We start from the raw sequence: 27,809 nt of genomic DNA on the forward strand, positions 1-27,809 counted from the left end.
CTGCTGAAAACGGGTGACGTACGCCATTTTTGTAACAATTATGAACAGCGTAAGTGTCACAAGTGCCGTTTTGAACAAATTAGGACACATGGCGATATCATTCGAGTTTATGGTTGGCTAGGTGCGTGCTATGCGGTGAAGTTCATTTTTAAGAGTATATGTTCACTCACTCGCAACACGCATAAAATACAGGAAATGAAGTACTGCAACATTATTGATATGTATCTATTTTATTCCGAAAACGCGTACCTTGAACGTAGTATCCAGTGTCAACACAATCATACAAACTTCCCGCGCACACAGTTGTGAAGTATTTCACACGTACACATGCTTCGTGCCACACAGTGTCGCGTCGCAGTCAATGATCTGCTGTTCTTTCGGCGACCCACGATGAAACGCTAAACGGTGGACTTCAAAATGCACTGAATTTCCGCGAAATCGACGTCTCTGAAGCGCTGGAGAGAAATGTGTCTGAAATAAAGCGTGCAATCGCAAATTAGTAAATGTTCAAACGCAAGTGAATAAACCTGGGTAAAATCGTCAAAGTCGGTTCACATAGTTCACTCTTCAACAAAGTAAGGCCTGCAAAAAGGAGAATGAAATCAGCAGAATCAACATCGGCAACGAACTGATACTTGTACACTTACCTGACGGGACGCAAGACTGCAGCTGCTGCTCGAAACAAACAACGAAAACCTACAGCACAACAGCCATGGTGTGAATACAAGTGAAGCTTAATCACACACTTCGATGGCACTACTTACCCCTTACGACGCAAAATCATATCCTCCTTTGTTATTTCATGGCCTGCAACAACGAGAATGAAATTAGCAGAAGCAGCACTGGCCACGAACTGATACTTGTACACTTACCTCACGGGACGCAAGACTGCAGCCGCTCCTGGAAACAAACAACGAAAACCTAGAGAACAATTGTCATGGTATGAATACAAGTGCGGCTTGATCATGCACTTCTATCACACAGCTTACCCCTTGCAACGCAAAATCATATCCTCCTTTGTTCACTAATGGACGAGCGAACGCTCAGACAGTTCAAACATGCTGTAACCGTTCCAACGACATTCCGATTATGCGAATGGCGATGGCTCCTTCGTGACGAGGCGAGGGCAGGGCACGGAGAGTCAAAATGTGGAGCAAACCTGTCGCAAGCTCATGATCCTCATGTGCTCGTATAAGTTGGAAATATATTGTATACTGAACTGATGTATAAATAATACGAGGAACCCCCATCTCAAAGCCATCGAAAATGTATTTAGAGTTTTAATATGTACCTAAAACGTGTCAAAGTGGCATTCAAGCTACTACATTTGATCAGTAAGTTCAGATTCAAATACCGCTTTGTTTAGAAAGCCGATAAACGGATCTGTCTACCTCCCAGGAGGGGTGTATACCCCACATGTTTTTTGCAACACACCCTGAAATTGGTGATATTACCCATACAGCTTGTCTTCCAAGACCCACAAATCTGCTTCTATGCACACATACCCCCCCCCCCCCTTCTTAGGGAATGCTCGGTACCCCCTAGAGGTCGACCTCTGGGGACATTACTGGCCGATAATGCAGTAATTACTAATACGAAATCCATCTATAAAAACGGTTGAAATAAGTACTTGTTACATAGGTGCACAGAAAGTCCACAAACTGTCAACAACGACACTTATGTACCTTGCCCACAGAGGGTACACATAATGTAGTTCAAGAGACTGTCAACATGATGTCAACAGAAATTCCTGTTGACTTGATCAACAAGAAGTCAAAGTCAACACACTGTCGAGACAGGAAACAAGAAGTCCATAAGAAGTCTGTAGAAAGGCAAAATACATTTTCATAGGGGATAACAGCCGCGCTACCCATGCCTATGTGTGAATTACCAAAAACGCGCATTCATGGAGAAGCTGCTACCATTCTACAAAGTAGACTTCTATCAAACGAGAGGACAGACAAACTGTTGACAAGCCACGCGCACTTAAAGTCCCAGGTCTGAACCTTTACTGCGCCCGAACAATGCGTGCTCGCACATGTACGTCTCTCTCAAGGCATCCGAAAACGATATGCTTGACAGTCGTGCAGAGCTTTGTTCGGAGTGCGAATCATGAATATGGTCGGCTTCTTACCTTACATAACGTTGGTTATGACTGATTACGGCTTTGTTATTCAATGCAGTCCGTGTTACCGTTCATCTAGTTCTTGTATTTCGTCATACTCTACATCGTATTCTATTCGCATTCTTTTACGAAATGGACTGCAGGCATTTTATAAAACGTGTCCTGCTATCTGTCTTGATACTGAAGCATCACTGTAGGGTGTCGTCCAACCTACTGTGCCTGTACACCTGCGCCATGATGAATGAGAGATATCCATGCGTGACGAAATAGACAGGCAGTGCACTCTACATAACGGCATTTCATGGTTGCGTAGTGGGCTGCCACCGTGCAAGCTTCCCATCCGCACCACTCCCGACGATAACCTGATATCCTCAGGATGAATTTCTTCGGCGTGATACTAGTCGGTAAGTGTTGAACCATGAAGCAACAAACTAGGTGTAGACAGCGGTCCTCTACCTCACCAAGGTGCTCTTTACTAAATATGTTTATTCCCTATGCGTCCAGCTTCTTTCCTTTTTCTTTTTAATCTGACGTTGTCTACGAGGCCGGCTGGACAGGGCTTGCTTTGTGGATATGATGTTGGCAATGTGATGGCGATCTTTACCTCTGTGCATTGCTCGCCATTTAAGGGCCTTCGAAACTCACGATCACAATCATCTGATAAGGCGTGAGTTTGGGCCTTACTGCGAACTCACGTGAAGGTCGACATGACCTATCGGTGAGCTCGATCATGCCGCGTATTAGTGCACTCACCGGATAACATCGCACTTGTAAACAGAGCAGATGTGATGTTATCTGGTCAGTGCGCTAATATCCGGCATGAGCCAGCTCACCGATACGCCATGTTCACCCGTGTGTTCGTAGCAGTGCCCGAACCCAAGCAGCACAATGTACTGAAAGTCGAGTGCAATGGTGGTGGACGGCATATGTCTTATCAACGTTCTTTAGTTTCACGGGACTGTTCAAAGCTTTCCACCTACCCGTTCATCCCAATTGCACTTGTACATTGTGCGGCGGTACATTGTGCGGCTTGGGAACTCACGCCTTAGCAGGTGATTGTGATCATGAGTTTCGAGGGCCCGCAATGCGGAGCTATGCCTCTGTGGACCGATCCAGCGTGTTTCTCCTCCAACGAAGCGCCACCTTGCGGAGCGCTTGTCTTCAGGGGTAGGAAAGCGGACCACGTTGAACACATTAACGTCTGCATTGTTTTCTTTCTTCTTTCCACTTGTGCTTGTGGTGCAAACAGCTAAATTCCAAACAACGTCAACTCTTACGCAGTTGGGTGGAATGCGTAGAGCGCAAAATTAGCACCAAAAAAGCGAGCACCTAAGCAGGTCAAACTCGTTCTGTAAGTGACATGATTACATCGTATTTCTTCACATCATTTATTGTGATTAGCCAATCAGGCTGTTTCATACCTGTGGGGAACTAATAAACATTTCGTTTGATATGCGAAATGCGACTAGCAGACGTTCCCTGCCTAACCCCTTAGCCCTTCTCCTACAAGCACACACTGAGGCAGTATCAGCAACAGTTTCAAGACGTCTTTAATGCATATTCTTTGTATACTCCTTTTCATTCGTCTTGTTCCTCATTTTTTTAGCAGAATAGCAAGTCCAGATTCGATTTCACTGTCTTCTGCGCTTTTTCTCGACAAAGTGCTTATTCCCCCTCCTTATCGTCTCTTGTGTACACATGGTAGTGCATAACATAAAACAAGGAGTTACTGTGGGACACTGATTCGCGGCATCTCGACTTCATCACCCTTCACACAGCCAGTCATGACCACAGTATATGCGATAATCAAAAATGCATTTCTTGTAGGTTGATATCACCAGATTAGATGGTAGGCGCAAAATAATAAATCTTGGTAACCTCGAAGGCTGACAATATATTACAAAAGTAGAGTTCCAGTTGAAAGTAGAATTGTGGGACTGACTATCCTAGAAGATACGAACTTGTTGTCAATAGGAGATATCCATTCTTCAGGTAATATTGAGGAGGCGCCGTTTTATGAACGCGGCTCAACACTGGTTGATCCAATATGCTGCCCTATCTTTTGCTGGTAGTAGATACACATTACCAGGGTTGTTTACTAAAAGAAGGGTTCTGAGCAAGAAGAGGAAAAATAAATACATAGAAGAGAAATTTGGGTGGGCTAGCTGTATAGCGAACAGTACACTACCTTCAGCTGACAGTGGTAGATGTGGAAATACCCCGACAGCCTCCTGAAGATACTTTCCACGTTCACGAAGCCAGCACCCATTCAAATGCAGATATCAACTCGCAATCATGTTTCTGCGATACCCACGACGATGTTTTCAGGATGGCTAGAGTTACTAAATGGCTAATGTTACTAAAGCTAAAGTAATACGAGAACTTAAGAAAGAGGACGGGAAGCGTTGGCGTAAATTTTGTCACCATCTTTCACCGTTTCACCCGGCCAGAAGATCTGGCGGACAATCCGATCTCTGAAGGAGGCGCCCCGTCGAAAGAATCCTCTCGCGGCCTTGGCTATCGTTAAAGGTGTAGACGAGAACACGCTAGCGACGGACTTCTGTGTGGTACGACACCGGCGGCTGCCTCGACGACACCGCTACACCGCAGTTTTGTCCACAGTTTGACGGCTGAAGTTCACCAAGACTGGCCCCGTCCACCGGAAGTTATGGACCGCGACTTCACAGTCATCGAGCTAAAGGCAGCGTTGAAGCTTGTGAACGCCGGCTCGTCCCCGGGACCCGATAAAATCACCTGTGCCGCACTACGAAACCTTGACGGGCGGTCACTCCAAGCTCTCCTTCATGTGTATAATACGTCTTGGCAACAAGGATCTTTACCACCTACCTGGAAGGAGGCAATGGTTGTTCCCATCTTGAAACCAGGCAAGCCCCCAAATGCCCTATCTTCTTTTCGCCCTGTGAGCCTGACAAGATATATGGGAAAACTGATGGAGAGAATGGTTTTGCATCGCCTCGACTGGTGGCTCGAAAAACAACGTGCGTTATTTTGGTGGTTATTTTTCCAACCACCAACCAACCAACCAACAACCCTCACGAAATGGCTGGATTTCGTCGCCACCGAAGCTCCATGTATCCAGTTCTCGACCTAGTCTCTACAGTCCAACACGCTCGTGCCCATCGGGGGATCGTCCTATCGGTTTTCCTCGACATCAAGCACGCATATGATACCGTCTCGCACATTTGTGTGCTGCACGCCTCGCGCTCGTTTATGGTATCCTGTCGGCTCTTCCTCTGGCTCCAAGACTTCCTTACCGAAAGAAGTGACAGGGCGCTGACAAGCTGGTGCATGATGAGAGAGGCGGTACCCGTCCCCTCTCCCTCCCCGTCTCGGGTACCGCCTCTCTCAACTTCCTTACCGACTGAACTGTCGCTGTCCGTACGTCCCAAGGCCAAAGCCCTCAGCATCCTGTTCCTCAAGGAGTCCCCCAAGGAAGTATTCTTAGTCCGACACTCTTTAATGTGGTGATCAATCAGTAATTCCCCGCAAAGTGTCGTTTTCCGTGTATGCAGATGACGTCGCCCTTTCGACAGTACGAAAATCACGCCCAGCCATACAGCGCCGCCTGCAGCTCGCTTTAAATAATGTACATACGTACCTCACGCACCTCGGGATGGACCTTTCACCCGAAGAGTGCGTCAACTCCCTTTCACGCGCAAAGCTATGACCAATTTCCCTCTTTGGGTCGGTGCCAAGAAGCTTGAGCCGGTACGCTTCCACCGCTTCCTTGGCGTGGTAATCGACTCAGACTTGTGCTGGGCTCGCCACATTAAACACCTTAAAATTATAGTGCTGCGATGGCTCCCCGCAATTCAACATCTTTCTGGCTTAGGATGGGGCTGTGATCAGCGTTCCCTGCTGGCAGTTCACGCGGCGTTGGTGAAGGCGACTGTGCTTTACAGCCTTCCTATTCTGCACAGGATATCAACAACATCATTGAATACCCTTCGTTCCCTGTTTGCTGGAAGCCTTCGTCTCTGCCTCGGAATTCCAAGAATGACTGAAACATGGCAAGTACTGGCTGAAGCTGGTGAACTCCCGGTTGAGGTTCTATGTGAACGTGGAACGGCTCGGGTCTTCCTACGTGTGCGTGCTCACATTCCCCGTCAGCCGCTCCTCAGGAAAATTCGATGCCGCCCTGAAAGCGACTTCTATCGAGTACCGCAGGGGACACGCCACACTCTCACTGGCTTCATAGCTAAGGACACTATACCGCCGGAACACCCCTGGTCTCTGCCAGTACCGCCGACTTTTGTAAGCCTTACAAACCTTCTGGAAAGAAGAGATCAGGTCCCCCCTCAAGTCCTCCAAGCCCATTTTCATGCTCTGGTAGACGAGAAGTTTTCTACGTTTACGGCAGCAAATACAGATGGCGCATCCCGAAACAACAAGTCCGCCTCAGCATTCGTCATACCATCCGAAGGCGTAGTGCAAGGACGACGCCTTTCACATCCAACCTCCTCCACAGCTGCGGAACTCTATGCCATCCTTTTCTTTCTACAAAACATCGCTGATTTTACCCCGCTGGAATGGGCAGTCTTCACAGACTCCAAATCTTCAAATGAAATTCCGGCATACGAGGCCCATCCGCACCCCTAGTCACAGATGTGTTAATGGCTTACCACACTGTCTACGCACCAGGCCACAGACTAGTTCTCAGTGGGTTCCAGCGCATTGTGGTGTCGTGAGGAACGAGCAGGCCGACAGCGCCGCCGAAGCAGCACTCTCGTCTCGGAAACGGACCAGTATTGTTCTGCTGAGAGGAGACCGTCCGTTCCATTCTTCGACGCCTCGTGACACCCCTAGCTTCCCGCCAATGGACAACAGACATTCCCCTCCGTCTATGATGAGCAGAGTTGATCCAACACTCGCTTCTCGCATGCCACGAAACACCTCTCGTCAAGATACTGCATTAATCCGCCAAATGCGACTCGATGTGGCCTTTCGATGTGGCCTCGGTGGCCTGCCACCGTGGTGCTCTTGAGGATCTGGAGCACATGCTTCTTCATTGCCCCCACTACCAACCTTCCCGAACCGCACTCTCCGAGTCTCTTAGTCAGCTGGACTCTCGCTCCTTCTCCCTATCGAAATTGCTTGGTCCCTGGCCCAATCCAGCCCAGCAACGATCTGCGCTCAAAGCTCTTTTGACATTTCTGGACACTATCGGACTTCGATCGTTATTGTGAAGGGGCTCATTATTTTATTCCCCACATCCCCACCAGCAATGGGGTAGAGTATCGCCTCTGGCGGTGTACCTCCCCAATCTCCATCTCAAAATAAAGTTGTTGTTGTTTTCAGGATGGGTGACACGGCATTCAATAGGAGTACTATCCCAATTCGCCAACAACTGCACTGAAAAGATAAAAAAATTGACAGATCTCATTTAAAAGAAAATTCAAGCACCAAAAAACGTATTCAACATTTCTGATCCGGCTTCATAGATATAGGTCACTGAATTTATTAATATATAGCATGTTACATGTCCTGACTGGCAATACGTTCCCAAACAACACAATGACGTACAGAGGATGCCCTACAGATATACACGCTTAAATTCAATGATAAAGGCTTGAAACATCAAGTAAATGGGATCACCGACCAAAAGCTCACTTAGTTCTAAGAGAAAACAGACACTATACCTTCATTGTCGCACGAACTTCCGCAAATTCGAGGATCCTGCTTTCCTTAGGGTCAAAATCAACGGTGAACTGTGTAAGTTTAATTTGATTACACCCAAGCAGCACAAAATATTGAAGTAAAGAATTGTCATAACGCATGTGTTTTTTTTACTGCTTTTAGTGTGAGACATTCAGTAGATCCATCGAAAATTTTCTTTTACTTTCTCTTTTTTCAGTTATTCAGCAATGGCCATTATTCCCAATACATATCCAATATTGGAAGGGTCTTGGGAATATTGGGCGAAAATGCCCACCCAAGCAGCACAGCGCGTGGGGAAAACTTCAGTAATGGTAAAACGCAAACTCCACACTAAAGATCATTTTCTTATTTAAATTTTCAAAGTCAAAACTGTACACTGTTTCTTACTGTTTTTTTATAGATATAGATTAAAAAGTTGCGCATATAGTCACACATACTATACAAGATATTTGATTGCGTCTTAAATGCTAAAATTTATCGATTCACTTTCAGGAGAAGTGGAGACTACCACACATCAGTAAGAGCTTAATTAAAATTTGAACGGGTATTACGATTTACGATCTGTGTTGTAGAATGTGTAAGTTCACAATACGCAAGCTTTAGCTCGCTCACTTTGACCAGCGCTCTTTTGCGATGACAGAGAATTTCAATCGAAGAGTTTGATATTTTCTCTATAAACCACAGCGTAACTACGAATATTTTCCGAGTGAAATTTACTTACAACTTGAAGAAAGGGTCACCCGCGTCCTCGAAGACGTTTCGGCAACGCGCCGTGCCACGTTTCCCCAACCGCATAAACGAAACCGAACGGGATTCTGCGCCCGATGCGTTAACGCGGTACCGCACGTGAGCGTGTTGCTCTTTCCGGAAACGGGTGCGTCGAAGCGGATGACCCTTTCTTCGAGTTTTAAGTAAATTTCATTCGGAAAATATTCGTAGTAATCTCCATGGCACAGATAATCCATGTGATTGTGTCCATGTTTCTCTGTCTCCTGTTCTACAATTGCTAATCTTTTTGTGTAACAGCAGGGGTCAGCAATTAGAGAACATCCGGAACATGCAAGGCATACATTTCCTCATTCTCCGCATTCCTCATTCAAATAACGTTGAAGAAGTAACCATGCGAAGAAACAATACAACAATGAAGCTGGCTTCAGTACAGTACAATATGTCACATGCAACAATATATAGCATACCTCAGTGTTTCCCAAACCCTGTGTCAGGACACCCATTGAGGCCGCGATAGCCCAAGCAGGGCACAAGAAAAAGCAGATGAAGTGAGCGCAATATGCGACAAAACCAAGGAAACTATCTGGCTACAACTGCATTATATTGAAGTTGTTTTACAAAAATGCAAGTTCAGTTCAGCGCACAATCTGTCGGGAAACAAGCTAACTCGCAGCAATGCTTTCAATCAAGTGTGTCGCAGTATCCTTCACTGTATCATGACGAAACCCTTGATCCATATCAGACGTCACTTGCGCGAAATATAACATTCATAGTACTGTATATGTATTAGGGCAGAGTTCAAGCTTCCTAAACAAGAGTGCGCACACACACATACACAGATGATGATCTCAGTTGTCTCGGGACGTAAACTCCCAATTATTAACACACATGCACAAACGAAGAAAGACATCAGCTGTCACACACACAGCCATCCCGAAACCTATGCCCATCTTCGTTGATGCACCCACGAATCCACAGGAAGACTGCCGAAGCTCTCCCACTCGTATTACGTACCTGTACCTTGAACTGCAAACAATTTGGTGCACACTCCACAAAACGACAACAGCTGACTGCTGACTTCATGGGTGCGGCCATGCGAGCCGAGAAGGACAGTCCAACGTTCAACAGAGAGCTAATTTTACCTGAGTTCGAAGGTGGCGCTAGTCGTCGGTTCAACAATTTGCAGAGTGAACTGACCTCCATCAGCTCAGATAGCTCAACACTTTTCATTCTTTTTCTTTTTAGTATCATTCATTATTACTTTTGTTTCATTTCCAATTCTAATTCTAATTCCAGCTCAACCGCTCAGCGCGCTGACACTAGTGCCAGGCCTCCACAGCTCCTCGCATTTGCGGCAGTAGAAAAATAAAACACGTCACAGTCACGTGGTATTACATCGTCAGGCATCATGACGGATGCCCATTGGCCAAAGGAGGATGCGCACTCCGGGATTGGTTGATAAAGTTTCGAAATATCTGACAGCTCACTTTTCGCGGGCAGTCTGGGCAGTTGGCCAGGCGGGCAGCTCCAAGCGAGGTCGCTGCGTCTCCGCGGCTCGACGATGTCGGTTGTCCACAACGAACAAAGAGGAAGTGTACGCGCGGGTTTGTTCGTGAGCTATAGTGACTCTGGCCATGTACTGATCTCCGATAAAATGTCAACCTACGGACATTCTTGCCGGGTCGGAACTAGAATGCTTGGTGAGCTGACGCCTGAGGAACACTTTCGAGCGCTGTCGCATTTTCCAATACAGCGACTAAGAAGAGACTGTTCGTACGACAAAAGTATTTCCCGTGACTGTGTGACCTACGGTGCATCGCCAGAATGAGAAGATGATGCTCATCTGTGAAACGCACGCACTCGTGGACTTCGCTCGCCTCCAGAAGTAGACTGTATGTTTGCTTTGCAAGTTCGAACTTGGTTTGGTTACTGTCTATACAAGGAACGATACGTCCTGTACGCACGGTGAATATATGAGTCAAACATTTGAGTTTATACGTTGCATCAATAAATATGTATTTCGCCTATCAAAAATGTCTTAGTTATTTTGGAATAACGGGCGCCAGGTATGAAAACCAGTAGAAGTCAATGGCAGCCAGGGCCGGCCGAAAGCCGAGCCAAACTGAGAGGTTGCTGATTGGTTGGCTGCTAGGCATCACGACGCATTTTCATTGGTCATATGTCCAGTGTTGCCTGAATTATCTCAAACTATGGGCTCTATGGGGAGCTGTGGGCGCCTGCTAGTGCAACGTAGAGTCAACAAATAGCTGGTATAAAAACAGCGGTTCAATTTCACAGCGTGTAGCAAAGAAACGGAGAACTCTCGCTTCCCTAAGGAGAAGAGTACTTGAAGTATATTCGTGTTTTATGATTCCTTTTTCCTCTCTTTACGTTCCAGAAACATACGGTTTCTGAGCCAAGACAATATAGTTGCGAGCGCAGTTGAAATACAGAAGTATATACAGGTCCCGTACCACGAAGACCCCCCCCCCCATTTGGGTTTTGGCCCATTTGCATGTCAAAATCCAGGGAAGGATATTTTAATACACGTGCCTGTTTCAAAAGTTTTAAACGTGGTGTGGATTTTAACTAGGACAGTCTCCCATATCGGTATCTGGCTTTTGTTCAGGACGTTCTGATTAAAGAGTTAATTAATGAATTTAATTAATTAGTCATTCTTATTGGTCATTATAGTCTTATAGAGGGGTGGACTGTCCCCCCTGCCCCGACATTCCGAAGCTCCTGATTACCCCAATTTCCGACGATACCGAAACTAAACGAGAGCAGCTTTCCAAGCCAGGGCTCCGGAACGAACCGACAACAGCAAAAAACGATAAAGAAAAAAAAAAGAAAAGAGGAAGGAAGCAGCAAAAAAGGTATATTCGCTGGAACCGCAACGGGACGAAAAGCATTGCAAACACATCATTCTTGTGCCGGCCATCGGCATTTAGCAGCTTTTCTGAACCCTGATGTGGATTACAGGCCCAAATAATGGCAAATGAACAAGCAAGCATCCTCGCTGCTCACTTCTTGATGTTTTACGTTCGTTTTCATTTGAAGTGCAAATTGTTGCGCCCAACACTAGGGCCACCTGCGCATTCACCTAAAATTGCTCCTCTGTTGAACTGTCCTTCTCGGCTAGCACGGCGGCGCCCATGAAATCAGCAATCAGCGGTTCTCGTTTTCTGGAGTGTACACCGAACTGTACCGAAGTGTACACCGAAGTTCAAGGTACAGGTACTTAATGCGAGTGGGAAAGCCTCGGCAGTCTTCCTGTGGATTCCTGGATGCATAAATGAAGATGGGCATAGCTCTTGGGATGGCTGTGTGTGCGACAGCTGGTATCTTTCTTTGTCTGTGCATGCGTGAGCGTGTGTGTCCTGACACATATACAATAATATAAATGTTATACTGCTGTGCGCAAGTGACGTATGCTGTAGGTTCGGGGGTCTCGTCATGATGCAGTGAAAAATAATGCGACGGACCTGACGGACCTAACTTCTTGCATTCAACATCAAGGTGCTATACCTATTCCATCTAAGCGACTCGTCTTTAGACGGACACGTGGCACACGATTTTGGCACAAAGATTCGATACCTCTGCTTGTTGGATATATCGAGCAAATACTGTGCCAAAATTGTGTTACCTATATGACAAGCTGCATCTGCCGAGATATGTTACGAGAGACAAAGACTCCTGGAGCGATTAAAGGAAGTGCATACGAATCAATATGCTTTGCAAACAAGTTGTTATAGAGTATAATTATGTTCCTGTTGAATTGGCAAAGCATTAGTCATCTCATAACAAAGTGATAAAAAAACTAATGAGACATGCAAAGCCGCAAACACTGCTGCGTGACCATGTTCACAATGGGCAATGATGCGTTTCACTTTCCGTACCGCGGACCGGCTATGCTCAATGAGTCGTTTGCAGTGTTTATGATTGATGTAGGCCATGACAACTACGGATGAACTTTCCAGAGTGTGCAATGATTTCTTTTGTGAACAAGACAAACCTCAATATATTCCCTTGTAATTGTTGAGTTTGAGTTTGATTATAGAAAAAAAAACGGAAGATATTGAATTCGTCACTGACGAATTCTGCTACTCCCACAAACGAAATGAAATGAATGAAAGGAGAAAGAAGACTGAAAAGATGAAAAGGTAAAAATAGAAAGACATCACCCCTCCCAGTCACCGAACTGTACGTGCATATGCGTAGCTACATCCGCTAGAAGTGAGCTGAAGTGCAAGAAACTAACAGGAACGGGGAACTCGACGACGCATGCCTAGAATGCCGTCCTAAAGTACAGATTCCATCTCACTGCTCACATCGAAGTTGACAAGCGCTGACAACGCCGCATCTCTCTTCCTGGGTTCCCATACACCTAGAACCTTGACTATATCGAAGGTTCTATTGTCCAAGCGGTCTAGAGCAAACTTCAATGTAGCCCTTTGGGATGCATATCTTGTGCAGTGCATAACGATGTGTTCCGTGTTTTCCACAGATGCACACACTGGACAGTTTGCTGAACTAGCCCTGCCGACTTTATGGAGAAAGTGTTGACCATACGGAACGTTAAGGCGAAACCGATGCAAAAGTGTTTGTATAGGTCGCGGTATGCTGGACGGAACACGGAATTTCAGCTCCGGATCAATCTGATGAAGCAAGGATGACCGCCTGTCGACTTGTAACCATTGTCCTCTGCAAATGTCTTCTGTCAGCAATTTTAACATGTGCTTCACATCTGACGTGGAATATGTCACCGTGTGTTCCGTTGACGATTGGTGCGCTATATCCGCCATCTCATCTGTAGCTTCATTACTCCGTATGCCAACATGTCCAGGAATCCACTGAAGCAGTATGTCATGGCCAGTATCTGCTGCTTTCTTGTATGCGATGAGAATGTCCCGTACTATTGGCGCCATACAGCCACTTCCCAAGAATGATGTTATGGCTTGGAGGCCGGCCTTTGAATCGCAATATATGACCCATTGCGCGGGCTCCTGGCGTGCGGCCACATACTGCATGGCAAGCTGCATGGCTACCAATTCCGCTGCTGTCGACGATGTTCTGTGGGAAAGCCTTGCCATTCCTTCTCTACTATGCTGTGGTACAACAAACGCTGATGAAGACCCAGACGTTGACGTCGACCCGTCTGTGAAAATTGCGGTCCTGGCACGATGGCTCTCCATCAGAGACAGACAGTACTGTTTCAACACTGGAGATGGTAGTGAAGCCTTTTGGTGATATACACCAGGAACAGTCAGCGCGATACGAGGAAGTTGCAGTGTCCACGGAGGATCGACCGCCGTTAATGTCAAATGTGCTTTTGGTAAAGCACTGCGATATGGAGCTATCACGTTGATGAATTGCGAATTTCGACGTGCAACCTTCCTTGCAAGGGGGTGTTTGTGATGCCGCGTGCATAGACGAACGTAGTGCCGCACTGTTTCCTGCGTCCTCAGTACATCTAATGGGAGTTCTCTGGCTTCTACTGTAGTTAGGACATTTGAAGTTGCACAAGGTACACCGAGGCAGACTTTTAAGCTTTTCGATAATACGCTTTGCAGTGTCCTCTCTGACGTGTCGCTTATTCCGTGCAGTACGGGCAAATGGTAGGCCATCATCTGCCGAATGAGTGCTTTGTGTATGGCGAGATGAGACGCTGTCGACATTCCCCAGCGGGAGCCGCTGATACGCCGTAGGATGTTGATACGTGCGTCAGTTCTTTCCTTGAGGTGTTTAATGTGCGCAGCCCACGAGAGCTGCGAGTCGATTATTACTCCCAAGAACCGGTGATGAGACACTCTTCTTATTGGCTGGCCGTCAAGCTTCAGTTGAAAAGTCTTCATTTTCCTTCGACTGAAGGGAAGAAATACAGTTTTCTCGACTGATATATCCATGCCCCTCTCCGTTAAGAAGGAGACCGTACAATCTAAGGCATTTTGAAGGCGCTGCCGCAATGCGGGCATCTGCACACCAGAGCCCCATATGCAGATGTCGTCGGTGTACACACTAATGTGCACGTTCTTCGGCAACCGTTGCGGCAGGTTCGCCGTGACCACGTTGAACAGCAGGGGACTCAACACGCCGCCCTGTGGCACCCCGCTTAAGAGGCAATGACTGTCACTATTCCCGTCTTCGGTTTGCACATACACGGACCTCCCTTCAAGGTAGTCTGCGATCCACCGTAGAGACCGACCTTGTATTCCTAGGCTATACAGATCATATAGGACGTGGCTGTAACTGACCGTCTCGTACGCCCTTTTGATGTCTAAAAATGCTGCCGCTGTCGTGCGACCTCGCGCGCGTTCATGTTCTACGAAGGTCACCAGGTCTAGTACGCTGTCCATAGTGCACCTGCCCTTACGGAAGCCAGACATGCATTCTGGAAGCAGCTTTTGTGTTTCGATGACCCATTCCACTCGACTTAGCACCATCGTTTCCATTACCTTGCACACGCAACTCGACAAGCTAATTGGCCTGAAGGATGCCATATCCCTGGGAGATTTCCCCGGTTTCAGCAAGGGCACAACTCTGGAGATTTTCCATATCGCAGGAAGTTTGCCCTCATTCCAGCTCTTATTGATTAGACTTAATAAAGTATTCTGAGCGTTGATGTGTAGGCTACCTATATGCTTGCAGGTAACGCCGTCGGGACCTGGGACGATTTGCATCCTGGGAACAGTCTTCTCGAACTTGTTGCGACGTCAAGTTCTGCTAGGCTGAAATCAGCATCCAAGGCCGCACACCGTGCGTTATCGGTCAACACAGTACTCCGTTTGTCATTTCCCACTGATACATGATATGCAGTTGCCGTGGACGATAGAGACGGCCTAGTAAACAGTTTACAAAATTCATTTGCGGTAGACCTTTCATCAGTATCGTGATGAATAGTCAGAGCCCTGAGAGGTGTAGATTGCGAGTTTGCTGTCCCAAGCGACCGGACTACCTGCCGTACACGCGTCATGGGTGTGAATGGCGAAAGTGTGGGGCAGAAAGACCGCCACTGTTGCCAAGATAATCTTTGTAGGTGACGCCGTATTATACGCTGCAGCCGGCATGATTCCTTGTAATTTTGGTCCTACTATTAATTGAGTTTAGGGTTTCTGGTATTTAGGTGTGCACCTCTCTCAATATCTTTAGTGGAAATCACACATTAGTTACGTGTCTTCTAAGACTCTTAAAAAATTGTCTTCTTAATTGATTGATTGATTATTTAAAAGAAAACCAGGGAGAAATTGAACTTGTCTCCTGACTAGTTCTGCTACTCCCAAAACAAAACAACAAACAAACAAACCCAAAACAAACAAAAGTATATTCCCCATCCCCAACAATTAGTGTGTTAGTACACTAGGTGCAAGTGAATAAATATCACTAGAACATGCAGAGAAACAGATACACACTAATGCAAAGATACACTTCTTGAAGTGCACACGAAAACTACCTTTCGCAGACACTACGCTGCTGGCATACAAAATCCATGCACAAAGTGCCTTGGAAACGGTTTGGAAATGGTTCACTTGAAGGCTGTTCGGTTTATCACTAAACAGTATGCTGAGGATCAGCTTAGAGGATTCATACTTTGTCCTCCCAGGATCCTCTTCACTAGGCTGTGCACATCATCTGAATATTGTGCCCTGTGTTCAGGTATCAACGTTTTTAAGTACGGCTTTTTGCCTTCTACAATTGCCAATCAGAATGCTATTGGTGGTGGAAACAGGGAACATACTTTGAAGAAATCTTTGCAGACTGCTTGTTCCTGCCATAGCCATGATAATGGCTGCAGTATGTATAAATAAGGCTGAACAAAGAGACAACACATATTGTCATACTGTGGTTTTGGTATGGTGAATGGGCGCGAAATAAGTACTGTTTCTCAAATTCTGGGTTGAATCTCCCCCAGGACAGCTGCAGAAGTAGCACAGGAAACACAGAGAGCTTAAGAAAACTGACCGAACTGCACAGAAGTATGTGCACTTTATATCCTGTTGCATCAGGAGATCTCTTCCGGTTTGTAAACAAATGACATCATACTGTTCAACAGCGCCACCAATTTGGTGCATTTGAGCTACACTCAAATCTAGGGACGGACAAGGTCGCGCCTAAAACGCACAATCTTGAGGGGAATACAGTGGTCTCTGAAAGGGCACGCGACTTTCGGTCCTACTTTTCTTTCCAGCGGAGGCAGCGAACAAGTGCGCATTCGTGGAACCTAGCCCTCCCCTTCCGATTTGTTTAGGTTTCAGTCTGTCTACCAACGTCGTGATGACATCTATATTCTGTTGAGTTTCTTACGTGCGTTCCGGGACAAGTATGTCAGTAGGTATAAATAGTTATGCCAATAATTTTTTTATAATTAACCTTTTTTGTAGTTTGAATCCCTTGAAAAACCATTGCACAGCACGAGAACACAAAGGCAACATTATGACCCAGTTTCACCAACCTTTTCAGCATCTGAACTAAGATGAACGGTCATTACACTATCTGCTTCACTAAAAGAGTTGTTATTAGTGAAACATTCACCACATCACCGATGGAAAAAAGAAGTGTGTGTTAAGTTCAAGAATTGGCAACCTTTGATCTTGGTTCAGTTAACCAGAGTTGGTGAAACCGGGCCTACGGAAGTCACCGAAACATTAATCACATCACCAACCAAAGTTTTTAAAAAGAATTGAGTGCTAGCATGAAGTTTTTGCAATTGTGAGTAGCATTTAAACTGCTGCCTATGTAGCTGCAGCATAATTACAACAAATTCTGAAAAAGTAGTACAAAATTTGAAGGTACTCTACTCTATCTTCCTCTGCATGGTACTAAAAATTGTGATCATTCCAAGTGCTCATACTCCAGGCCCAGATTCTGTAACAGATTTATCAGCCATTTGTGTTCCTGTTTCTGGTACTGTGGCAAACTAAGCACTTCACTCACATACCAGCATTCCTATGTTACATATAGAACACGTAGCTATAGGAGTGGTTTAAACCACCTTGCACAAGTTGCAGATGCTGTTCAAGAAAGTTATAAGAAATTGAGTTAATCGTTCCAACATCAACTTTATTTTGAGATGGACAGGGAGTTTCATCGCCACGGGCAACACTCTACCCCATAGCTGCTGGTGGTGTGAGGAAGGAAATAAGGTCCCATAGAGTTCAAAAGAGCTTTGAGAGCAGTCATCCGTGGGCTCGACTTAGCCATCGGCCAAGGAATTTTAGAGAGAGGGGCAGGAGTACAGATTATTGAGAGATCCGAAAATGGTAGTTTGGAAAGCTCGGTAGTGTGGGCAGTGACGAAGAATATGCTCTGGGTCTTCTAGAGCACTGCAGTGACAGCATCTGAGCGGTCAACTTGCCTCAGGTGGTAGTGCCACTGAGCTGTAAATGCCCCATTGAGTCACAGTCCATGAGTCACAGTGCACCATCTCGGCCAGAAGTGTTTTGTGGCATCCAGAAACCAAGCTCTGGGTCAACATGTCTCAGTATAGACGGGAGGAAAATGGCAGTTGTTCACTGACAGCAAGACAATTTGTACAATCCATTGATCTGTTGGTCAAGGAGATCTGCTTTCTACATGACCAGTTACAGTCTTCTGCTATCTTTCACTGTGATCTAATTAAACACCTCCCTCCTACGACGGTGTTCCCGGCACAGTTTTACTTTGCTGAATCACTTTTCGCGGCACTTATCAAACATAACATTAGCGGTTCTTCGTAGGCTGAGGCCGAGGAAAGCAAGAGACGTTCACATGATGTTTACGTGAACGTCGTGACAAATGTTTGACACAGCAGTTTTGCGGTACGTTTTATATGTTGCTCATCCTGGACATTTTTCACTACCCAAGTTCTACCCAACCTACCCAACACCTACGACTGCATCAATGTCACTTCATCCATGAATTCCTCCATGAGTTGCACGCGTGTTAGCACACCAAGTCGTTACACGTCTGAAAAATACCTAACGAAATCGGCACAAGAAACATATGCTTTATTAGAGCTTGCAGTGATTATCCTTTTTTTATGCAGTACATCCGCAACACCGTACGAACCATACGGGTCCGTCGTTACTCCATTTTCTCAGATAGCCTGGTTCCCAACGTTAGCCGAACCGCTGAAGCGTTGTTTTCCTAGTATTGATACGTTTTCGTACGTACATCACATTTTTTTGCCTCTCGCATTTCTCCTTTCTCTTGGTACTGGGATACTATCGGCATAACCTAGGGTTCCTGCATTCGATACCGGCCTTTGCAGAACCAGTAGCCCCGTTGCCTTCCCAACCTTTTCCTGGTCTTCTGTGCCGCTTGGGCAGTACCTAACCAATATTCGTGTAGTGCTGGACATACTGAACCGTTATACCCAAGCAACAGATAATATTAGGTAAATCGTGGGAATGCTCGACCAATATTGACCAGTTTTGCCACCATCTAGCCAATATTGGGCCAAGCTTCTGTGGTGCTTGGGAGTGGTGAGAGTGTTGCTCCCATACTGCCACTCCTGACAAATGCGATGCCCTTGACGTTATAAGCGCATCGATACGACTTGCGATCTCACGCGCTCGTGCACCACTCAGCTGACTTTGCCATTCCGCGTCCTGCAGCTGACGACAGATCATTCCGCAGAGCGCTAGGCGCCGCAGCGACGCCTATACGTTGCTCGGTGCCTATAGGATGTTCGTAAGACCAACAGGGACTTTTCCGGAATATCAAGCATCGTGTATGGCTAACCTTTCCCTTTCCTTTTTTCAAATCACCTCCATTACACATAACCTCGAGACCACCTCGTGGACGTCTACCAGCGGCCTATTTGACAAGAGGTCCAAGCCTTCGCCGGTGAATACATTGAGGGGATTAATGGAATTATGCACGTGCGTTCAATATAGGGCTTCTGTTACCAATGCTACCCAGTGATGGCCACTAACTAATTCTACAGTAGTTTAACTATAACTACTAACTAATTTGTGATTGAGTAGTTTAACTAGTAGTTCAACTACTTTTCAGGGGAGTAGTTAAAACTACATTTTTAACTACTGCAACGTAGTTTAACTACATCTATAACTACTTAACGTTGTCCACCAACACCAATCCCTTGTAGTGTTCTTGGACACCTAAATATGAATCACAAGCAATAATAAACTTTGGCTCAAGCCATTGCTACGAACGTCAAATACAAAGCTTGCGGCGGGATTCTTTCTGTGCCTACGCGATAAACTAAGCTGCAGAATTATTTCACAGCAAATCAAATGAGGCTTCACTAGACAAGCATTAAAAGTGAAGATTTAGTACACATGCACGACACAATTGCTCTGCACCTCCGTTCTCATCAAACAAGTAGCTCAAGGTAAAAGTCGGAAGCACAATCGTGCCGTAAAGCTTGCGGCAAAATCGGAAGTAGTTGGCGCCTTCAGTAACCTAACTACTGTAGCTAACTACTTAAAATAGTAGTTTAACTAGTAGTTGCCACTACATTTCTGCAAGTAGTTCATAACTACTTTTTAACTACAATCAGGTAGTTTAACTAGTAGTTTAACTACATGTAGTTAACTACTGGCCATCACTGATGCTACCACAATTTTATTCGTGACCCTCGCATATTTTTTGTAGCCTATAGTCGATCATCTGTAACCTTGGAAGTTACACCTCTCTTTGCAACAGCATCAGAAAGCGTACCCATTTCACAGAGGGCTGTCGCTGAAACTACTGATACCTTGAGAAACGAACGAGAAAACGCACAATTGTTCGCCCACAAAACGGTCTATTTGCACAGTATGTACCGCGAGTTCCATCGTCCGTACGTTACACAAGAGGTGGCTAGTCGGCCGGAAGCTAGTAGATCAGAAGACTATAGCTTTGCTCTTATTTCTTTGAGCATATCTTTTTAAGTTTAGCGATCATCACATTTTCACATTATCACATTTGGCGATCATCACATTTTCCGACGATAGGGTGTGTTTCAGTTCCCCTCCCCCAAAACGTTCCACAAGACGATGTTCCTACGTAATTGGAACGGAGCATTTTCAACAAAATTCTTTTCACGGGGAAGCCGATATTCAGGATGACGTTATTTGGTATTTAGTCACCGTTCAAAGTGTGCGAAACTGAAATGAGCACCTCGAAGATTTCAAGCAGTGCGATGATTATATTAGTCAGACGTGTTAGTTATCTTCAATGTCACCTTACCCAGTAATAGAATATCGTGTATCAGCGGCGTGGCCGAGCGGATTAAGGCGTCCCGCTCGTTTGTGGTAGTAAAGGTCGCGCTGAAGACCGGGAGGTGGTAGGTTCTAATCCTGTTGCCGGCTGTACTGTCTGAGGTTGGCCCTGGGCTTTCCGACGACTTTCTAGACAAATGTCGGCATAGTTCCCCTTGAAGTCGGCCTAGGACGCATACTACCCCCAGTTCCACCCCTCCTTCCGGCTGTCCTCTCTCCATCTGTTCACATCTGTACGACGCTCGTAGCCACAGTTGCTTCGCGACGCGAACACGGAATAAAAAAATCGCGTACGGTTTTTAAGGTACAGAGGGCTATAGGTAAACTGTACGAGTTAAGTACATATGTGTACCGTGTCGCTAATAAATATCTCTCTTGCTTACAGCCATGCATGTCCTGTACGTGCAACATGCTGAGTCCCGAAGCAACCCTGCGGTGCAACGTGAAATGAAGGAATTGTCTTCAGTTACACAGAACGACCGGTCAAGCATGGGGATAGGACGACAAATGAGTTCTTTAAAGAGCACAGGGTGGAACATGCAGAATTCATTACAAGGTTCAAGTTTTTCACGAAGTTCCAGGCGGAGCAATCATGTTATCCGGCATAAAGTCAATTCTACGCACAATGCCGTGTCGAGCATTGGAGATGCGCAGGATTACAGGTCTTTGCAACTTCACCAGTCGAGAAAGAAAGCTACACATAGGGAAGAGAGAGCGCATACTGTCGTGACGGATCACCAAAGAGCAAAGAAAGTCGACAGTTCTGCACAAGCTGCATGGTCGAGCAGCCATGGTACACACCGAAGTAACAAGTTCTCACAAACTGAACTGTCAAGCAGTCACCAAGGCACTGCCGCACCCAACACAGAGCTGAGCTGGAAGAATGGCAATAAAGGATTCAGTTCCACAATAAATACGGGGTCCATCACCCGGGGTGCACAACGAAGCGATAGTTCATCAAGAAATGGCGGCTTGTTGATGCAGAATGAAGATGACGAAGCTAGTTCTTCACGAAGGATGGGGGTGAAAACACATGCGGAACAGCAAAGAGTCAGCTCTTCACAACAAGAGGAATCTCGCTTAAGACTGAGCATGCAGCGCTCCCGTCAAGAAGCTATTTCTACAGAAACTGGCGCGGCGGGCATGCAGGGTTCACAACACAGTTATAGAGGCACTTCCCAATCGAGAACGCAGAAAGCCGAAAAACAACAAAGAGATGCACATCAAATTACCGTCGTTAGTCATACACGAAGCGCTGGGTCAGGTGTGAGAACTGAGCAACAACACTCCAGTCAAACAGAAAATTCTAGGTCGGCGACGCGGGGTTCACAACACAGTTATACAGATACTACCCAGTCGAGAACGCAGAAAGTCGAAAAACAACAAAGAGATGCACATCAAGTTACCGTCGTTAGTCATACACGAAGCGCTGGGTCAGGTGTGAGAACTGAGCAGCAACACTCCAGTCAAACAGAAAATTCTAGGTCGGCGACGCGGGGTTCACAACACAGTTATACAGGTACTACCATGTCAAGAACGGAGAAAGCAGAAAAACAACAAAGAGATGCGCATCAAATTACCGCCGTTAGTCATACACGAAGCGCTGGGTCAGGTGTGAGAACTGAGCAGCAACACTCCAGTCAAACAGAAAATTCTAGGTCGGCGACGCGGGGTTCACAACACAGTTATACAGGTACTACCCAGTCGAGGACGCAGAAAGCCGAAAAACAACAAAGAGATGCACATCAAACTACCGTCGTTAGTCATACACGAAGCGCTGGGTCAGGTGTGAGAACTGAGCAGCAACACTCCAGTCAAACAGAAAATTCTAGGTCGGCGACGCGGGGTTCACAACACAGTTATACAGGTACTACCCAGTCGAGAACGCAGAAAGCCGAAAAACAACAAAGAGATGCACATCAAACTACCGTCGTTAGTCATACACGAAGCGCTGGGTCAGGTGTGAGAACTGAGCAGCAACACTCCAGTCAAACAGAAAATTCTAGGTCGGCGACGCAGGGTTCACAACACAGTTATACAGGTACTACCATGTCGAGAACGGAGAAAGCAGAAAAACAACAAAGAGATGCACATCAAACTACCGTCGTTAGTCATACACGAAGCGCTGGGTCAGGTGTGAGAACTGAGCAGCAACACTCCAGTCAAACAGAAAATTCTAGGTCGGCGACGCGGGGTTCACAACACAGTTATACAGGTACTACCCAGTCGAGAACGCAGAAAGCCGAAAAACAACAAAGAGATGCACATCAAACTACCGTCGTTAGTCATACACGAAGCGCTGGGTCAGGTGTGAGAACTGAGCAGCAACATTCCAGTCAAACAGAAAATTCTAGGTCGGCGACGCAGGGTTCACAACACAGTTATACAGGTACTACCATGTCGAGAACGGAGAAAGCAGAAAAACAACAAAGAGATGCACATCAAACTACCGTCGTTAGTCATACACGAAGCGCTGGGTCAGGTGTGAGAACTGAGCAGCAACACTCCAGTCAAACAGAAAATTCTAGGTCGGCGACGCGGGGTTCACAACACAGTTATACAGGTACTACCATGTCGAGAACGGAGAAAGCAGAAAAACAACAAAGAGATGCGCATCAAATTACCGCCGTTAGTCATACACGAAGCGCTGGGTCAGGTGTGAGAACTGAGCAGCAACACTCCAGTCAAACAGAAAATTCTAGGTCGGCGACGCGGGGTTCACAACACAGTTATACAGGTACGAACATGTCGAGAACGGAGAAAGCAGAAAAACAACAAAGAGATGCACATCAAACTACCGTCGTTAGTCATACACGAAGCGCTGGGTCAGGTGTGAGAACTGAGCAGCAACACTCCAGTCAAACAGAAAATTCTAGGTCGGCGACGCGGGGTTCACAACACAGTTATACAGGTACTACCCAGTCGAGAACGCAGAAAGCCGAAAAACAACAAAGAGATGCACATCAAACTACCGTCGTTAGTCATACACGAAGCGCTGGGTCAGGTGTGAGAAGTGAGCAGCAACACTCCAGTCAAACAGAAAATTCTAGGTCGGCGACGCGGGGTTCACAACACAGTTATACAGGTACTACCCAGTCGAGAACGCAGAAAGCCGAAAAACAACAAAGAGATGCACATCAAACTACCGTCGTTAGTCATACACGAAGCGCTGGGTCAGGTGTGAGAACTGAGCAGCAACACTCCAGTCAAACAGAAAATTCTAGGTCGGCGACGCGGGGTTCACAACACAGTTATACAGGTACTACCATGTCGAGAACGGAGAAAGCAGAAAAACAACAAAGAGATGCGCATCAAATTACCGCCGTTAGTCATACACGAAGCGCTGGGTCAGGTGTGAGAACTGAGCAGCAACACTCCAGTCAAACAGAAAATTCTAGGTCGGCGACGCGGGGTTCACAACACAGTTATACAGGTACTAACATGTCGAGAACGGAGAAAGCAGAAAAACAACAAAGAGATGCACATCAAACTACCGTCGTTAGTCATACACGAAGCGCTGGGTCAGGTGTGAGAACTGAGCAGCAACACTCCAGTCAAACAGAAAATTCTAGGTCGGCGACGCGGGGTTCACAACACAGTTATACAGGTACTACCCAGTCGAGAACGCAGAAAGCCGAAAAACAACAAAGAGATGCACATCAAACTACCGTCGTTAGTCATACACGAAGCGCTGGGTCAGGTGTGAGAACTGAGCAGCAACACTCCAGTCAAACAGAAAATTCTAGGTCGGCGACGCGGGGTTCACAACACAGTTATACAGGTACTACCCAGTCGAGAACGCAGAAAGCCGAAAAACAACAAAGAGATGCACATCAAACTACCGTCGTTAGTCATACACGAAGCGCTGGGTCAGGTGTGAGAACTGAGCAGCAACACTCCAGTCAAACAGAAAATTCTAGGTCGGCGACGCAGGGTTCACAACACAGTTATACAGGTACTACCATGTCGAGAACGGAGAAAGCAGAAAAACAACAAAGAGATGCACATCAAACTACCGTCGTTAGTCATACACGAAGCGCTGGGTCAGGTGTGAGAACTGAGCAGCAACACTCCAGTCAAACAGAAAATTCTAGGTCGGCGACGCGGGGTTCACAACACAGATATACAGGTACTAACATGTCGAGAACGGAGAAAGCAGAAAAACAACAAACAGATGCACATCAAATTACCGTCGTTAGTTATGCAGGAAGCGCTGGGTCAGGTGTGAGAACTGAGCAGCAACACTCCAGTCAAACAGAAAATTCTAGGTCGGCGACGCGGGGTTCACAACACAGTTATACAGGTACTAACATGTCGAGAACAGAGGAAGCAGAAAAACAACAAAGAGATGCGCATCAAATTACCGTCGTTAATCATACACGAAGCGCTGGGTCAGGTGTGAGAACTGAGCAGCAACACTCCAGTCAAACAGAAAATTCTAGGTCGGCGACGCGGGGTTCACAACACAGTTATACAGGTACTACCCAGTCGAGAACGCAGAAAGCCGAAAAACAACAAAGAGATGCACATCAAACTACCGTCGTTAGTCATACACGAAGCGCTGGGTCAGGTGTGAGAACTGAGCAGCAACACTCCAGTCAAACAGAAAATTCTAGGTCGGCGACGCAGGGTTCACAGCACAGTTATACAGGTACTACCATGTCGAGAACGGAGAAAGCAGAAAAACAACAAAGAGATGCACATCAAACTACCGTCGTTAGTCATACACGAAGCGCTGGGTCAGGTGTGAGAACTGAGCAGCAACACTCCAGTCAAACAGAAAATTCTAGGTCGGCGACGCGGGGTTCACAACACAGTTATACAGGTACTACCATGTCGAGAACGGAGAAAGCAGAAAAACAACAAAGAGATGCGCATCAAATTACCGCCGTTAGTCATACACGAAGCGCTGGGTCAGGTGTGAGAACTGAGCAGCAACACTCCAGTCAAACAGAAAATTCTAGGTCGGCGACGCGGGGTTCACAACACAGTTATACAGGTACTAACATGTCGAGAACGGAGAAAGCAGAAAAACAACAAAGAGATGCACATCAAACTACCGTCGTTAGTCATACACGAAGCGCTGGGTCAGGTGTGAGAACTGAGCAGCAACACTCCAGTCAAACAGAAAATTCTAGGTCGGCGACGCGGGGTTCACAACACAGTTACACAGGTACTACCCAGTCGAGAACGCAGAAAGCCGAAAAACAACAAAGAGATGCACATCAAACTACCGTCGTTAGTCATACACGAAGCGCTGGGTCAGGTGTGAGAACTGAGCAGCAACACTCCAGTCAAACAGAAAATTCTAGGTCGGCGACGCAGGGTTCACAACACAGTTATACAGGTACTACCTTGTCGAGAACGGAGAAAGCAGAAAAACAACAAAGAGATGCACATCAAACTACCGTCGTTAGTCATACACGAAGCGCTGGGTCAGGTGTGAGAACTGAGCAGCAACACTCCAGTCAAACAGAAAATTCTAGGTCGGCGACGCGGGGTTCACAACACAGATATACAGGTACTAACATGTCGAGAACGGAGAAAGCAGAAAAACAACAAACAGATGCACATCAAATTACCGTCGTTAGTTATGCAGGAAGCGCTGGGTCAGGTGTGAGAACTGAGCAGCAACACTCCAGTCAAACAGAAAATTCTAGGTCGGCGACGCGGGGTTCACAACACAGTTATACAGGTACTAACATGTCGAGAACAGAGAAAGCAGAAAAACGACAAAGAGATGCGCATCAAATTACCGTCGTTAATCATACACGAAGCGCTGGGTCAGGTGTGAGAACTGAGCAGCAACACTCCAGTCAAACAGAAAATTCTAGGTCGGCGACGCGGGGTTCACAACAGAGTTATAGAGGTACTAACACGTCGAGAACGGAGAAAGCGGAAAAACAACAAAGAGATGCACATCAAATTACCCTCGTTAGTCATGCACGAAGGGCTGGGTCAGGTGTGAGAACTGAGCAGGAACACTCCAGTCAAACAGAAAATTCTAGGTCGGCGACGCAGGGTTCACAACACAGTTATACAGGTACTACCCAGTCGAGAACGGAGGCAGCATTAAAACAGCACAGAGGTTCACAGCAAATTATCGTCACCAGTGATGCACGAAGCGCTGGGTCAGGTGTGAGAACTCATCAGCAACACTCCAGTCACACAGAAAATTCTAGGTCGGCGACGCAGGGTTCACAACACAGTTATACAGGTACTACCCAGTCGAGAACGGAGGCAGCATTAAAACAGCAAAGAGGTTCGCAGCAAATTATCGTCACCAGTGATGCACGAAGCGCTGGGTCAGGTGTGAGCACTCATCAGCAACACTCCAGTCAAACAGAAAATTCTAGGTCGGCGATGCAGGCTGCACGGCAAGGCTCCAGTCTCATCACAGGTGAACAGCAACACGCCAAGCACGCACAGAATATCCGATGGAAAGCAGCAGAGCAAAGTGTGAATCGTGCACAAAGCGCCAGTTCGACAGTTACAACCAAACAGCAGCACTCTAGTAAAAGAGGAAATGCCAGGCTGGGAGAGCAGACTGCACGGCGATGTGAGAGTCGTTCACAAAATAGTCGGTCAAGCGTGACTGGTGGACGACAAGGCACTACACTTCCATGTAAGGCCGGAAGGCGAGCACCAGAGCAAAGACACCCCAATCCGAATCCTAGACAACGCCTGCGATGTGTCAAAGTGAAGACGACTAAAAGGCCCTCTTCAAACGCCCGGAGGTCATACGTAAAGTGTCCAAGACAGAGACACTAAGGCACTACATATTTTATTAGGAAGAGCAGAGTTACTCCTTTCGTTTTCTCCTTCGTATATTTACGCAATAACTGTTGCTTCCCACGGTTCAATCCGCGCACGTACGTAGGGTTTCCTAGGGAACGTGAAATGATATTGTTTCTACACATATGCATGAACTTCACAGAATAAACAAATAATTGGTACATCTGAGGTCGTCACTGTGGATATGCATAAGATGATATTAGAAATTCTAATTAGCAGCTTAATTAAATATGTAATGTGAAAGTGAGTCCGGCACCAACTGCAGTGTCACAGACCAC

At 46.4% G+C, this 27,809-nt stretch overlaps 1 long non-coding RNA gene across 1 annotated transcript; it reads left to right on the forward strand.

The window, feature by feature from the left end:
* Window positions 1-2,334: 2,334 nt before the first annotated feature.
* On the forward strand, window positions 2,335-27,699 carry LOC135385272 (uncharacterized). Its single transcript, XR_010420381.1, has 2 exons — window positions 2,335-2,529; window positions 21,122-27,699. It is a non-coding gene; the product is annotated as an uncharacterized LOC135385272 (long non-coding RNA).
* Window positions 27,700-27,809: the final 110 nt, after the last annotated feature.

The sequence above is a fragment of the Ornithodoros turicata genome, chromosome 2 (genome assembly GCF_037126465.1).
Source record: "Ornithodoros turicata isolate Travis chromosome 2, ASM3712646v1, whole genome shotgun sequence".
NCBI lineage: Eukaryota > Metazoa > Arthropoda > Arachnida > Ixodida > Argasidae > Ornithodoros > Ornithodoros turicata.